Here is a 13,865-nt window from a genome sequence, read left to right on the forward strand (position 1 = left end):
GTAGTTAAGTGATCCCATGTCATCAGAATACAGATTAACCAAGGTCATCAGCTATGTTTATACCTGAGGGGCATTGTTGTCTATGAAAATTCTGTGGTGCAAATCTTTTGTTAAATAACAGACAGTTTCCGATCAGCCTGCAGGCTATCAGCTATATTCTTTTATTGTGTGTCAGTTGTTGATTGTCAGGCATCTGGCTACCCTTGTACAGTCTCATGAATAGAATGTAACAGCAGCAGCATACTTTGTACCTTCGCAAATATAGTATAATTGCAGACATTTTGCATTTAACGCACCTCACCACGATACTAGGTTTCTTTCATTTAGCTCATCCTGTCGTGATACACATATACTTCACCCCCTCACAGAAGACTTCTTTCAACATCTCATTTCTACCCGTAGAAATGATAGCGGTGTATTAGCCCACAATATTATTATGCAAATAATTGTAAAGATCATGAGTCATGTATACATAGACTTTGTTTGAAATTGTTCCACAAATACCCGAGTTAAGCGTCTATGTCACCTTTTCTTCACCCCCACAGAAACCGACATGAGTGTGATCTAAATAACTCAACAAAGTTTCATCGTAACCAGATGAACGGTATAGGAGCGCATAGAAGACTAACATACACTCCTGGAAATTGAAATAAGAACACAGTGAATTCATTGTCCCAGGAAGGGGAAACTTTATTGACACATTCCTGGGGTCAGATACATCACATGATCACACTGACAGAACCACAGGCACATAGACACAGGCAACAGAGCATGCACAATGTCGGCATTAGTACAGTGTATATCCACCTTTCGCAGCAATGCAGGCTGCTATTCTCCCATGGAGACGATCGTAGAGATGCTGGATGTAGTCCTGTGGAACGGCTTGCCATGCCATTTCCACCTGGCGCCTCAGTTGGACCAGCGTTCGTGCTGGACGTGCAGACCGCGTGAGACGACGCTTCATCCAGTCCCAAACATGCTCAATGGGGGACAGATCCGGAGATCTTGCTGGCCAGGGTAGTTGACTTACACCTTCTAGAGCACGTTGGGTGGTACGGGATACATGCGGACGTGCATTGTCCTGTTGGAACAGCAAGTTCCCTTGCCGGTCTAGGAATGGTAGAACGATGGGTTCGATGACGGTTTGGATGAACTGTGCACTATTCAGTGTCCCCTCGACGATCACCAGTGGTGTACTGCCAGTGTAGGAGATCGCTCCCCACACCATGATGCCGGGTGTTGGCCCTGTGTGCCTCGGTCGTATGCAGTCCTGATTGTGGCGCTCACCTGCACGGCGCCAAACACGCATACGACCATCATTGGCACCAAGGCAGAAGCGACTCTCATCGCTGAAGACGACACGTCTCCATTCGTCCCTCCATTCACGCCTGTCGCGACACCACTGGAGGCGGGCTGCACGATGTTGGGGCGTGAGCGGAAGACGGCCTAACGGTGTGCGGGACCGTAGCCCAGCTTTATGGAGACGGTTGCGAATGGTCCTCGCCGATACCCCAGGAGCAACAGTGTCCCTAATTTGCTGGGAAGTGACGGTGCGGTCCCCTACGGCACTGCGTAGGATCCTACGGTCTTGGCGTGCATCCGTGCGTCGCTGCGGTCCGGTCCCAGGTCGACGGGCACGTGCACCTTCCGCCGACCACTGGCGACAACATCGGTGTACTGTGGAGACCTCACGCCCCACGTGTTGAGCAATTCGGCGGTACGTCCACCCGGCCTCCCGCATGCCCACTATACGCCCTCGCTCAAAGTCCGTCAACTGCACATACGGTTCACGTCCACGCTGTCGCGGCATGCTACCAGTGTTAAAGACTGCGATGGAGCTCCGTATGCCACGGCAAACTGGCTGACACTGACGGCGGCGGTGCACAAATGCTGCGCAGCTAGCGCCATTCGACGGCCAACACCGCGGTTCCTGGTGTGTCCGCTGTGCCGTGCGTGTGATCATTGCTTGTACAGCCCTCTCGCAGTGTCCGGAGCAAGTATGGTGGGTCTGACACACCGGTGTCAATGTGTTCTTTTTTCCATTTCCAGGAGTGTATATTGCTTTTCATATATTAGATAAGGAATTTTTAAAGCTACACTAAAGTTCATAAGGTAATAGACCTGTCATGGCGACGCTTTTATTATACCACCTTCATGGCTTTCGTGTGATTTATTAATGCTAATGCAAGTTTAGCTGAATGTAGGCTACAGTGGTATAGAAGCTGGCATGAGCGACTGCTATGAAACAAGGCGACGCTAACTGCTCATGATGTACGGCAATTCACCTCCCAGGTCGTGGGTGCAGTGGAGTGGTGGTGGCTTTCGAGCAGTGATCGTTCATGGAAGAAATGCTGGTTGAATTGGTCGTTCATTCCAAAACACAGCACTGGAGACAGAGCTGGAGAGGTAGCCATTCGTTTCCTTGATGTAGCCGGAACAAGCCCACCAAAAGGCAGCGCGCTTGATGCTTCCATGGGTAATGACAGTGGTTACTGAGGGGCTATTATCAGCACAGAAGCAGAGGCACTGACTCTGCGGCAGCTCCGTCAGCGGCTGGGGGTGGACAACAGAACGTGACCTAAGCTGCTGGTCTACGTCTGCAGCTCGGCAGAAGGCAGTTCAGGGCAGCACGAGGGGTCATACAGCGACCTCTGGCATGTGGCTGCACTGGCCCATGGGCGGTAACAGTGTTGACCCATACAAGACAATGATCGCTGTGCAGCTGTATGTCTGGGGCTGATACCCGGAAGGCGACAAATGGCAGGTGACAGTCACTCAGTAGGTGACCCACCGGTCGTTTCTAATGTACTGAATGCGTGTTTTTGTGATAAGGCACGTAGTTACCGAGCTGACCTTGTTTATGAAGTCGTTTAGCTGAGTCATCGCAAGAGCCATGTGCTATGCCAGGTGGAACTGTGGCACAGTAGTGGGTATGCAGGACAGACATCGAGAATAATTTTTTAAACTCTGCAGTGGAGTGTGCCCTGACATGAAACGCCTGGTAGATCGAAACGGTGTGCCGGACAGAAAGTCAACTTCGGGACCTTAGAATTTTTTTTTTGTAATACTCTACAGGCTGAGCTATCCAAGCACGAGAATGAGATTTTCACTCTGCAGCTGATATGAAACTCCCTGGCAAATTGAAACTGTGTGCCGGGCCGAGACTCGAACTCGGGACCTTTGCCTTTCGCGGGCAAGTGCTCTACCATCTGAGCTACCCAAGCACGACTCACGCTCCGTCCTCACAGCTTTAATTACGCCAGTACCTCGTCTCCTACCTTCCAAACTTTACAGAAGCTCTTCTGCGAACCTTGCAGAACTAGTACTCCTGGAAGAAAGGATACTGCGGAGACATGGCTTAGCCACAGCCTAGGGGATGTTTCCAGAATGAGATTTTCACTCTGCAGCGGAGTGTGCTCTGATATGAAACTTCCTGGCAGATTAATGTGCGCTGATATGAAACTTCCTGGCAGATTTAAACTGTGTGCCCGACCGAGACTCGAACTCGGGACCTTTGCCTTTCGCGGGCAAGTGCTCTACCAACTGAGCTACCCAAACACGACTCACGACGCATCCTCTCAGCTTTAATTCCGCCAGTACCTCGTCTGCTACCTTCCAAACTTCACAGAAGCTCTTCTGCGAAACTTGCAGAACTAGCACTCCTGGAAGAAAGCATATTGCGGAGACATGGCTTAGCCACAGCCTAGGGGACGTTTCCAGAATGAGATTTTCACTCTGCAGCGGATTGTGCGCTGATATGAATCTTCCTGGGAGATAAAAACTGTGTGCCGGACCGAGACTCGATCTCGAGACCCAAGCACGACTCACAACCCATCCTCACAGCTTTGCTTCTGCCACTTACATTACAAATATCATAGAAATTCTACCGCATTTATTATGGGAGTAGTACTTCTGGAGTCTTGTCTTCAAACTAAAGACAACAAGAACAACAGCACCATCAGAAGTGTATGAACGGGCGAGGAGTTTCCTCTACGTCGTATGTATCCGAATTGTGCAACTTCGTCCAGGCGAAGTGGTGGCAGCATTACAAGGAGAGAGAGAGAGAGAGGGAGAGACAGAGACCTTGGCACCGCCAGCGTCGGAGTGTCGCGACACCCCGCCAGGGGCACACGCTGCTGCGACTTGAAAGCACCCCGCCGACTTTAATTAAGAAACACGGCAGCAGCGCCAGACACTGCCTGCCGTTGCCACCAGACAATGCGCGCGACCCCGTGCACACACACACACACACACACACACACACACACACACACACATATGCTGAACTACAGGAAAGGCGTCCACGAAACCGCACATTCCTCTAATGCTATACAGCGCTGCATGTACGCGCACCGTTGGTATGGCGGAAGCAATCACTCTAATGAGCGAGGAGTACGTTCCGCACACAAAAAATACACACTCCACTGTTCTCTGCAGTTTTACGCGAGCGCTACCGACAACACAGGTAAACAAGGGCGGCGGGCCGCGTGCACATTTAGTGGCCTCTCTTTGCGAACCCATCTGCCGTCCCCCTGCTCTTTGGCTAGCGACGTCGGCTGTGCCCTTGTGACGCTCTCGCACGCTAAATGAAGCCACCGCTCTCTCCTCAAAGACTTGCCGCGGCAAAGACAAACGGAGAGACGGGGGTCCCCCTTCACAGAGGGAAAATTTTATCGCTCGGGCGCCCTCCGCGCCAGAGTAAAACGCGCCAAATTGAATGCGGTCGCTTGCTTGCCGTGTGGGGCCGTGTTTACAGCGGTAGGGGATATTACAGCAATAATGGCGGATAGGCGGAGCGTGCTCTGCGTCAGCTGTTTATGTGCAATGGCTCTCATGTGCACCATCTATGCTCGATGTTGTGGTTCTCTCGACGAAATTACGACACCTGAGGAATTGTTTATAGATGTGGGGAGAAAGGTAAAAAAATCAGAAGCTCGACAGGCCAGCGATTTTCTTCACTCAGTTGGGGAGAGCTAAGAAATAAATCTGAAAAGACAGCTGAAAACCACGTCTAAAATCTTCGAAATGTTCAGACCATCTCATCGTAGATTAAAGTTCGAGCTTTCGAAGATGACCACCGTGTTCTTCCGCAGGAGATGCAAGTATACCTGGTGCAAAGTATGCCTCCTTTATAGTGGCATTCAAGCTTGTCATTTGTCGGGTGGCGTTTCTTGGTTGTCTTACTTTTACTGGCGGAGTGACCGCATATGGAGTGCAGGAAACTCGATTTCGGGGAAACGGGAATGAAGGAGTAACAGTCCTCCATCCTTCTCCTCCACCAGACCGCGATTAAGGGGCAGACTTCCTGACAGACCACTCCCAGTATCACCAATTTCTTAAAAATTACGGTTTTTAGTATTGCTCCAAAGATGCTCCGTCTGACGTGCTCGTTCCAGGCATTGGGAAGATCCTAACCTCCGTCTCAATTAAAGTTATTGATATACATATGAATTTCTGTCCCTTCTTTTATTACACAACTCGCAAAAGTCCATATGTGGGGTAGGGCGTGAAAGCTGATTTTCTGCTCTTTCCTAGGGGTGCATATCGCCATGGCAGATTTTTCAATATTTCTTTAGTAAGTTCAGTGCGACGCTCGAAGGCATTGTGTATATCCCACTCTACGTAATTTTCGCCTCATTCATGTGACACATCGTAGACATCAGGTAATCTCACATCCGGGCTTTCACTGGACGCAGCATGTCCTACTGGCCTGACGCTATCTTTAACTTTTTTTCTGAGTCATCAGTCTTCTGACTGGTTAGATATGGAACACCATCTCTTCATCTCAGAGAAGCTCTTGGAACCTACGTCCTCAATTATTTGCTGGATGTATTCCAATCGCTGTTTAGCTGTACAGTTCCTTCTGTACCATCGAAGTTATTCCCTGATGTCTTAACAGATGTCCTATCATCCTATCACTTCTTCTTATCAGTGTTTTCCATATATGTCTTCCGTCTCCGTTTCTGGGCAGAACCTCTCCATCCCTTACCTTATCAATCCCCGCTAATTTTCAACATTCTTCCGTACCACGACATCTCAAATGTTTCGATTACCCTCTTTTCCGGTTTTCCCGCAGTGCACGTTTCACTACTACAGAATGCTGTGCTCAAAAAGTACGTTCCCAGAAATTTCTTCCTCAAATTAAGACCAATGTTTGATATTAGTAGACTTCTTTTGGCCACGAATGGTCTTCTTTCCAGTGCTAGTCTGCTATTTGTCCTCCTTGCTCCGTCCGTTATTGGTTATTTTGCTAGCTACGTAGCAGAATTCCTTAACTTCACCTACTTCGTGACCATCAATCCTGATGTTAAGTTTCTCCCTGATCTCATTTCTGCTACTTCTCATTATTTTCGCCTTTCTTCGATTTACTCTCAGTACATATTCTGCACTCATTAGATCATTCCATGCTTCAAATCCTGTAATTCTTCTTTACTTTCACTGAGGATAGAAATGTCATCAACGAATATTGTTTCGTCTTGAATTTTAATTGCACTCTTGAATCTTTCTTTTTTATTTCCGTTATTGCTTCTTCGATGTATGGATTGAATAGTAGGGACGAAAGGCTACGTCTCTGAGAACTTAATTCTTGGTCTTCCACTTTTATTATTCTCTTTTGACTTTTGTACAAGTAGTATATTACCCGTCTCCCCCTATAGCTAACCCCTATTTTCCTCAGAATGTCGAATATCTTGCACCATTTGACATTCTCGAACGCTTTCTCCAGATCGACAAGTCCCATATTTACCTAATATGCGCCGAAAGATCCCTCCACAGAAAGGAAGGACTGCCGTGGATTAATATTCTGTCATTCACTGATTGAGATTGCATCAGTGTTTACCAGCGACAATCGCAACAACATCAAACTCTTAACTTTAAACTTGGCCCCTGCCTTCAGTCTTCGTCTCCTGATTACACTCCACTACCAAACTGCTGTATGGCTTAATGCCACATGACGTCTCTCGTTAACCTAGCCCTCCTTGTCAGGCTGTGCCATCAAGATGTTTCTCCTAATTCGGTTCAGTATTTCATCTACGGTTATCACTGAGCTGTGAATTACAACACGATACATTTCCGCCCACTATGATGCATGTTTCACTGCCGCTGGTAGCCCAGAGGTGACCTCAAGCGCAGCAACGTGTCAACAGCGCTTCCACGCTGGAGCTACGAAGAAACATGGCCGCGGACTTGTCCGTGGAGGACAATAATGGAGCAACACAACATTATAAGTTTCATTTAACTATTTTCTCAAGTCGTTTTACAAGTTCCCCCTTGCGTCGGCAAGAGCGGTGTCGGCGCCTTTTGTACTACACCAACTGCAAATGGTGAGGTGGTTGTTGGAGATGTGCAAGTCCGTCACACTTCGGGGTTGTTGGCCTGAAATCGACCTGCTACTTTGAGATCATGTCCCTTTCGTTGTACGCTCATAAGATCTGAATGTGGAGGTATAGCTGCAGTTGTGAACTGTGAACAGAATCCTCAACTACAGACTTTGTCAGTACAGTGCTTATAAACGTTTAAAAAGGCTAGCCGTATAAATATCCAGTTATCCTGTAATGTAGTCACATACAGTTCACTTTACACTTCATTCGTTACACATTCAAATCCATCTCTACAACTGTGGGGAGGTACCACAGAAGACAACTCATTACCGGAACGCACATACATGATCTCACAACAGAGGACCACGAATATGCAGTGTAATTAACGAAGGCCACTTCCCGTCTGTTAATTACTGAGGCGACCCTTACAGATTCTCCTTTTAATGTAAGAAATTCAACAATTAATGTAATGAACAAAAGCTACAAACGACACACGTCTTCTCCGTGACTAACTTGCCACCTCTGAATTTCAAGCTGCGACGCGAAGTTGAGATCTGCTGCCTTGTCGTTCGACGAACAAACGATCCAGAATCCTTTTTGACTATAAATCCGAGGGATATTCAATAAGCAATGCAACCCTTTCTTTTTCGGCCAACTTAGCTTGAAAAAATGAGAAATTTCCTGGGGAACATCGCGGAGTATTCCTGCTTCAGTCCCTATAGTTTCATGAAGTTCCTACAGGCAGCGACGCTATACACAGCCTTCAAACAGTGTCTGTAACAGGGTTGTATTCCACGCAGAGAGCTGTAACTGACTTTCTTTTGGCGGAAAACCAGAGCAAGGCAGGTATTCATAGACGCTCGCAGAATAGTTACGGAGACATGACAGTGAACAAAAGGACATAGAGTCGATGGGTGAGGCGTCTGTCATCATCGCAACAAGGTAGCACAAACCCGTCCGATCTCCCTCAGACCCGCCGGCTACACACAGGTGTGACTCATGCGACGTTGACGTGCGGACACTCTCATTCGAGGTGTCCGACAGATCGCTATCAAACAACTCAGTGCTCAGCTGGACGTTTCTGTTGGTATTGCTGACACATTCATCCACGAGTTGGAATATTCAAAGGTATGTGCCCGCAGAGTTCCTCGGCGCTTAACTGGAAACTGTAAGGGGAATGAAGGAACATGTATGCGGAATTGATTGCGCGCTATAATTATGATCGTGTTAATTTTTTGTCGAACATCGTCACAGGTGACGAAACAAGGATTCATAACTTCGAACCGAAAACCTAAAAGGCAGTCCATGGATTTGCGCCGCACTACCTCTCCTACGAGGAGTTCAAAGCCGCACCATCATCCGATAAAGTCATGGCGACGGTGTTCTGGGATTCTGAAGGGGTTATCCTGTTTCTCGTCCACCATCATGGTGCGACGATCAACTCTGAACTGTGCTATGCTATCCTCAGGAAACTGAAGAAACGACTCCAGCGTGTTCGTCGCCAAAAAAACGCCAACGACCTTCTCCTTCTCCACGACAACGTATGGCCTCACACAAGTCTGCGCACCCGAGAAGATCTCACAAAACTTCATTAGACTGTTCTTCCTCGTCCACCCTACAGCCCGCATCTCACACCTTTTGACTCCATCTGTTTGGCCGGATGAAGGGTGCACTCCGTGGGAAACAGTACGAGGCTGGTGGTGTGGTTAGCAATGCAGCAAGGCGTTGGGTCTGACGTAGAGTAGTACCATGTGGCGTAAGGCCCCCGCATTATGTTGAAAAATAATTTTTATAGCCAAAAGAGTGGGGAATAATACGATGTACTGGAATCCCGAATAGCCGGCCGCGGTGGCCGTGCGGTTCTAGGCGCTCAGTCTGGAACCACGTGACTGCTACGGTCGCAGGTTCGAATCTTGCCTCGGGCATGGATGTGTGTGATGTCCTTAGGTTAGTTAGGTTTAAGTAGTTCTAAGTTCTAGGGGACTGATGACCACAGATGTTAAGTCCCGTAGTGCTCAGAGCCATTGAGCCAATCCCGAACAAAAACAACCTGCTGTCAGAAAAAAATGTGTTGTATTACTTACTGAATGCCCCCCTTATATTGCTGCCTATCTCAACCAATAATGTTCTCTTACGTTGTTCACAATAAGCCACATCACCCGGTTACCACGCTGGAAGTGCCACGTCATCCAACGCCATCCTCCCTCTCTCTCTTACAGTTGGCTGGCACCATATTTCGCAACATCACGATTTGATAGGTACCCATTATCCGACAGAAATGTTACACTTTTCCACTTCTGATATAATTACAAAGACAGTGGTAAAGCTCTGATTTCTACCGCCTGAGCCTTAATTCTATTTTATAGTTTATCCTTTGTTTCCTTTACTGGTTTTTCAATGTACAGATTCCATAACATCCAGCAGACGTTACAACCCTATCTCCCTTTTCAATTACTATTCCCTTTCACGACCTTCATATGTTATAACTGCAGTCTGGCTTTTGTACGAGTTGTGAATGTACTTTTGCTCTCTGCTTCTTATCCAGGTTATTCAAAGAATTTCAAAGAATGTATTTCTGTACATATTTTATTCAAAGAATTTCAAATAATGTATTTCTGTACATATTTGGAAAGTTTTCTCCAAATTTACAATTGCTGTTAAGGTTATTCAAGTTTCCCTCTATTTTACATACTTTCTGACGTAAGTTTAGTATTGCCCTATGTGTTCCTACATTTCTCCACAAACTAGACACAACTTCCCCAAGATTGGCTTCTATCAATCTTTACATTCTTCTGTAAATAACTGGAATCAGTATTTTGAAAATCAAAGCACATATTACGAACAATTGGTAACTTAGGGTCTAGATGCTACTCTAGGATGTTAATTTTGGTTATCGTGTTGCACCGAATCAAAATAGAATACTGGTGACATCTCCCTCAAAAGGAAGCAAAAGATGTTTCTCTGAAAATGTTTTGCCTCTTCCCCACCAGACTTGAACTGTGTTCATGGTAACGATAGTAAGAAGTACGATACATGCTATAAACTGGCAGGAAGTAACTAGAGTGCCTTGCACACAATACATCTCTGCCTTGTGAAATGCACATGCCATCAATAGCAACGAAATTACCATCATGACGGAAGTAACGCCTTAGTACGAAAATCACGTCTGTAATCGTCCAGACGTCACAGTAAATGATGAGAGTCACTAAGAAATGCGAATACGTGAGACCCCTCAGAGTTAATCTCACCTATGTACATTTGTTTCTTATCTCTAATTGACCGATACAATGGCCGAACGTGACTGCGAAAGAGAAGTGTTTGGCAGGGAAAGCACGCTAACCTAATTTATATTCGAGGAGAGTTGAGCGCAGTGAGTCGCCACAAAGTTACGTCGCATTCCTGCGCGGTATTAACTTGGGATCAACTTTCGCCTGCACGGCAAAGTTCGGTAGCCAAACTTGCCACTCATTCTGTTCTGGGACATTAAACCGGTCTTGGAACGGTTCCAGGGAAATAGGGACAAAGAAACTTGTCTTTTAATTAACTCTGCCGTTATTAACGGTTTGAAATACGATACCCAGTCGCCCGTCCCGTGGCACGGGCAACTAAAAGCTATTTCTTGTGTTTCTTGCGTTCTCAATTTTCTGGCCATAATGACGTCAAAGAATGCCTCTCCCGACTAAAACGCAGGCCGGAACAATAGGAAGCCACAAAAGCTGTCTTTACATTGTGAGAAGGGCATTTCTGCCGCTTCTTAAGACTCGAGGAGAACCGAATCAGGGGTACAAATTTAACACACAATACAGGAATTACCTTACAGTATTTTTAATGAAATGTGGTATTTTGCGAAAAGAAAGATTACTCTCTAAAGGACTGATCGACTAGTTTACATACTGACGCACACCGTTAGGCCGTCTTCCGCTCACGCCCCAACATCGTGCAGCCCACCTCCAGTGGCGTCGCGACAGGCGTGAATGGAGGGACGAATGGAGACGTGTCGTCTTCAGCGATGAGAGTCGCTTCTGCCTTGGTGCCAATGATGGTCGTATGCGTGTTTGGCGCCGTGCAGGTGAGCGCCACAATCAGGACTGCATACGACTGAGGCACACAGGGCCAACACCCGGCATCATGGTGTGGGGAGCGATCTCCTACACTGGCCGTACACCACTGGTGATCGTCGAGGGGACACTGAATAGTGCACGGTACATCCAAACCGTCATCGAACCCATCGTTCTACCATTCCTAGACCGGCAAGGGAACTTGCTGTTCCAACAGGACAATGCACGTCCGCATGTATCCCGTGCCACCCAACGTGCTCTAGAAGGTGTAAGTCAACTACCCTGGCCAGCAAGATCTCCGGATCTGTCCCTCATTGAGCATGTTTGGGACTGGATGAAGCGTCGTCTCACGCGGTCTGCACGTCCAGCACGAACGCTGGTCCAACTGAGGCGCCAGGTGGAAATGGCGTGGCAAGCCGTTCCACAGGACTACATCCAGCATCTCTACGATCGTCTCCATGGGAGAATAGCAGCCTGCATTGCTGCGAAAGGTGGATATACACTGTACTAGTGCCGACATTGTGCATGCTCTGTTGCCTGTGTCTATGTGCCTGTGGTTCTGTCAGTGTGATCATGTGATGTATCTGACACCAGGAATGTGTCAATAAAGTTTGCCCTTCCTGGGACAATGAATTCACGGTGTTCTTATTTCAATTTCCAGGAGTGTACATCCATAGTAGGCATATTTGCCGATTTCTAACGTTTTGATGCGGTCGGCAACAGATTTTTAACAGTTTATGTATTCTGTAAGAAACTGTATTTCGGTCTCTTTAAAAGCTGCTAATTCCATTATCCTTAACAGTGAGTACTAGAACAGAATTACAGTATAAATTACATCGTGTTGGACATGGATAGTAGGGGATTTTCAGTTGATTCTAAATAGGTTCCACAAGCTGTAGCAGATCCTGAACACAGGTTCCAAAATGCTTGACATTTTGACATGGGTGTGTCATAAAGTATTCTGAATTAATTACTTTCATATCCAGCCTTATATATATGTGTGTGTGTCATACCTCTGATGATTAGGCAGTTGCAACTCTTCAAAATCTTCAAATATTTCCAGAAATTCTGTTAGTCTTAACACATAACAATAATTGTCATCAACATTCATTGCCGATAATAGATTTCACGAGTTTGGCAGCTTAAAGTCAAATTCTGAATAAACGTCCACAATCTGTTCAGATACTTATCGTTGCCTCTGTGTTTCCTTAAACTTCCTGCAAGCCAGAACTGAACTTTTTCGTTGAGGTCTTTGACAATCGATACATTAAGCAGTTATACCCAAATAGGTTCTCTTGGATGAAGACCGAATATCAGCTGTGCCGCATACAAAATAACTTGTTTAATAGCTCCTTTTGTATGCCATACACTTTCTGCAATTTTTTATTACATGTTTCCCGGTACATAATTGTTTGGGGAAAGATAATTCCTATGTACCTCCAATATGAGCCTCATTTTCTGCAACTGATATAGCTGACATGCCATCACTTAGGAAACAAACAGTCGCCACAGTGAAATCGTTGTCTGCGCTTACAATGTAGAGCTCGATAAGCGTCGTCAGTACAATGGTACCGAAATTATCGATGGCTAATAGAAACTATAGGCACTAACCTTACCAATGAAAAGTAAAAGCAGTTTTTCAAGTGCTCCATAGATGTAGACACTGTTTACAACGGTATAGCTGTACTGTCATGCTGAATTGCCTGTGAGTACACTCATAATCGTACAAAAATGCTCCTTTCTTCTTTTACTTCCTTTAGAGATCACTAGGCATTATTAGTTGATTTCGGTACGTGATACACCAAGCAAACGATAACAGGAAGCATATAATGTGCACTCAGGTCTTTCTCGTAATTAGGATCGTGACTATATTCATTTGAAAGGTACACCTTTGGTGCCTACTGCGCCACCTCTGCCCGTATGGAACTATTTTTGTATAAATAAATGGCTCATTAAATGAATGAAAACCAGAAAGTACGAAATAAAATATTCAGAAAAAGCATTTTGTAGTTTACAAATGTAAAATTTAATGTTTCAAATATTAAATTAAAATAGAAAATGCTTTCTGAATAAGTATTTAAACTGAAAAATAGAAAGAGGTATTTAGCTTCCTGTATTTGTATTATGTGTTTCAGATAATTCATACCTCTGCTCCTATGCCGTCTAATCTGTCTTTCCGGTATACGTTCCATGAGCCGCTAAATGTCTCAGAGCTTTCTACTTCAGGTTTCAGCCAGCTCTCGGTCCCGAGAATAATTCGAGTGCGAGAATTTTCGAAGGGTAGTAAATCAGAAAACATGTTACGAAAACTTCCACAATTTAAAGATAAAAGTTTGACAGTCGAAGTGAACCCGGCGGGATTTCGTAGTCTGCTTATCGTCTGGCGACTATATCAGAGTACCTCAAATCACCACCTAGTCTAACAACCCTATGTGCACTCCACAAGTACTCTGCTACCCGAGTGTAGTGCAACCCTGACCTTTGAAGG

At 46.1% G+C, this 13,865-nt stretch overlaps 1 protein-coding gene across 1 annotated transcript in view; it reads right to left on the reverse strand.

The window, feature by feature from the left end:
• LOC126232800 (EGFR adapter protein-like) overlaps positions 1 to 13,865 on the reverse strand; it is a 439,734-nt gene that overhangs the window by 330,648 nt on the left and 95,221 nt on the right. The gene's annotated exons all lie outside the window — the stretch shown is intronic.

Source organism: Schistocerca nitens, chromosome 1 (assembly GCF_023898315.1).
Source record: "Schistocerca nitens isolate TAMUIC-IGC-003100 chromosome 1, iqSchNite1.1, whole genome shotgun sequence".
Classification (NCBI taxonomy): domain Eukaryota; kingdom Metazoa; phylum Arthropoda; class Insecta; order Orthoptera; family Acrididae; genus Schistocerca; species Schistocerca nitens.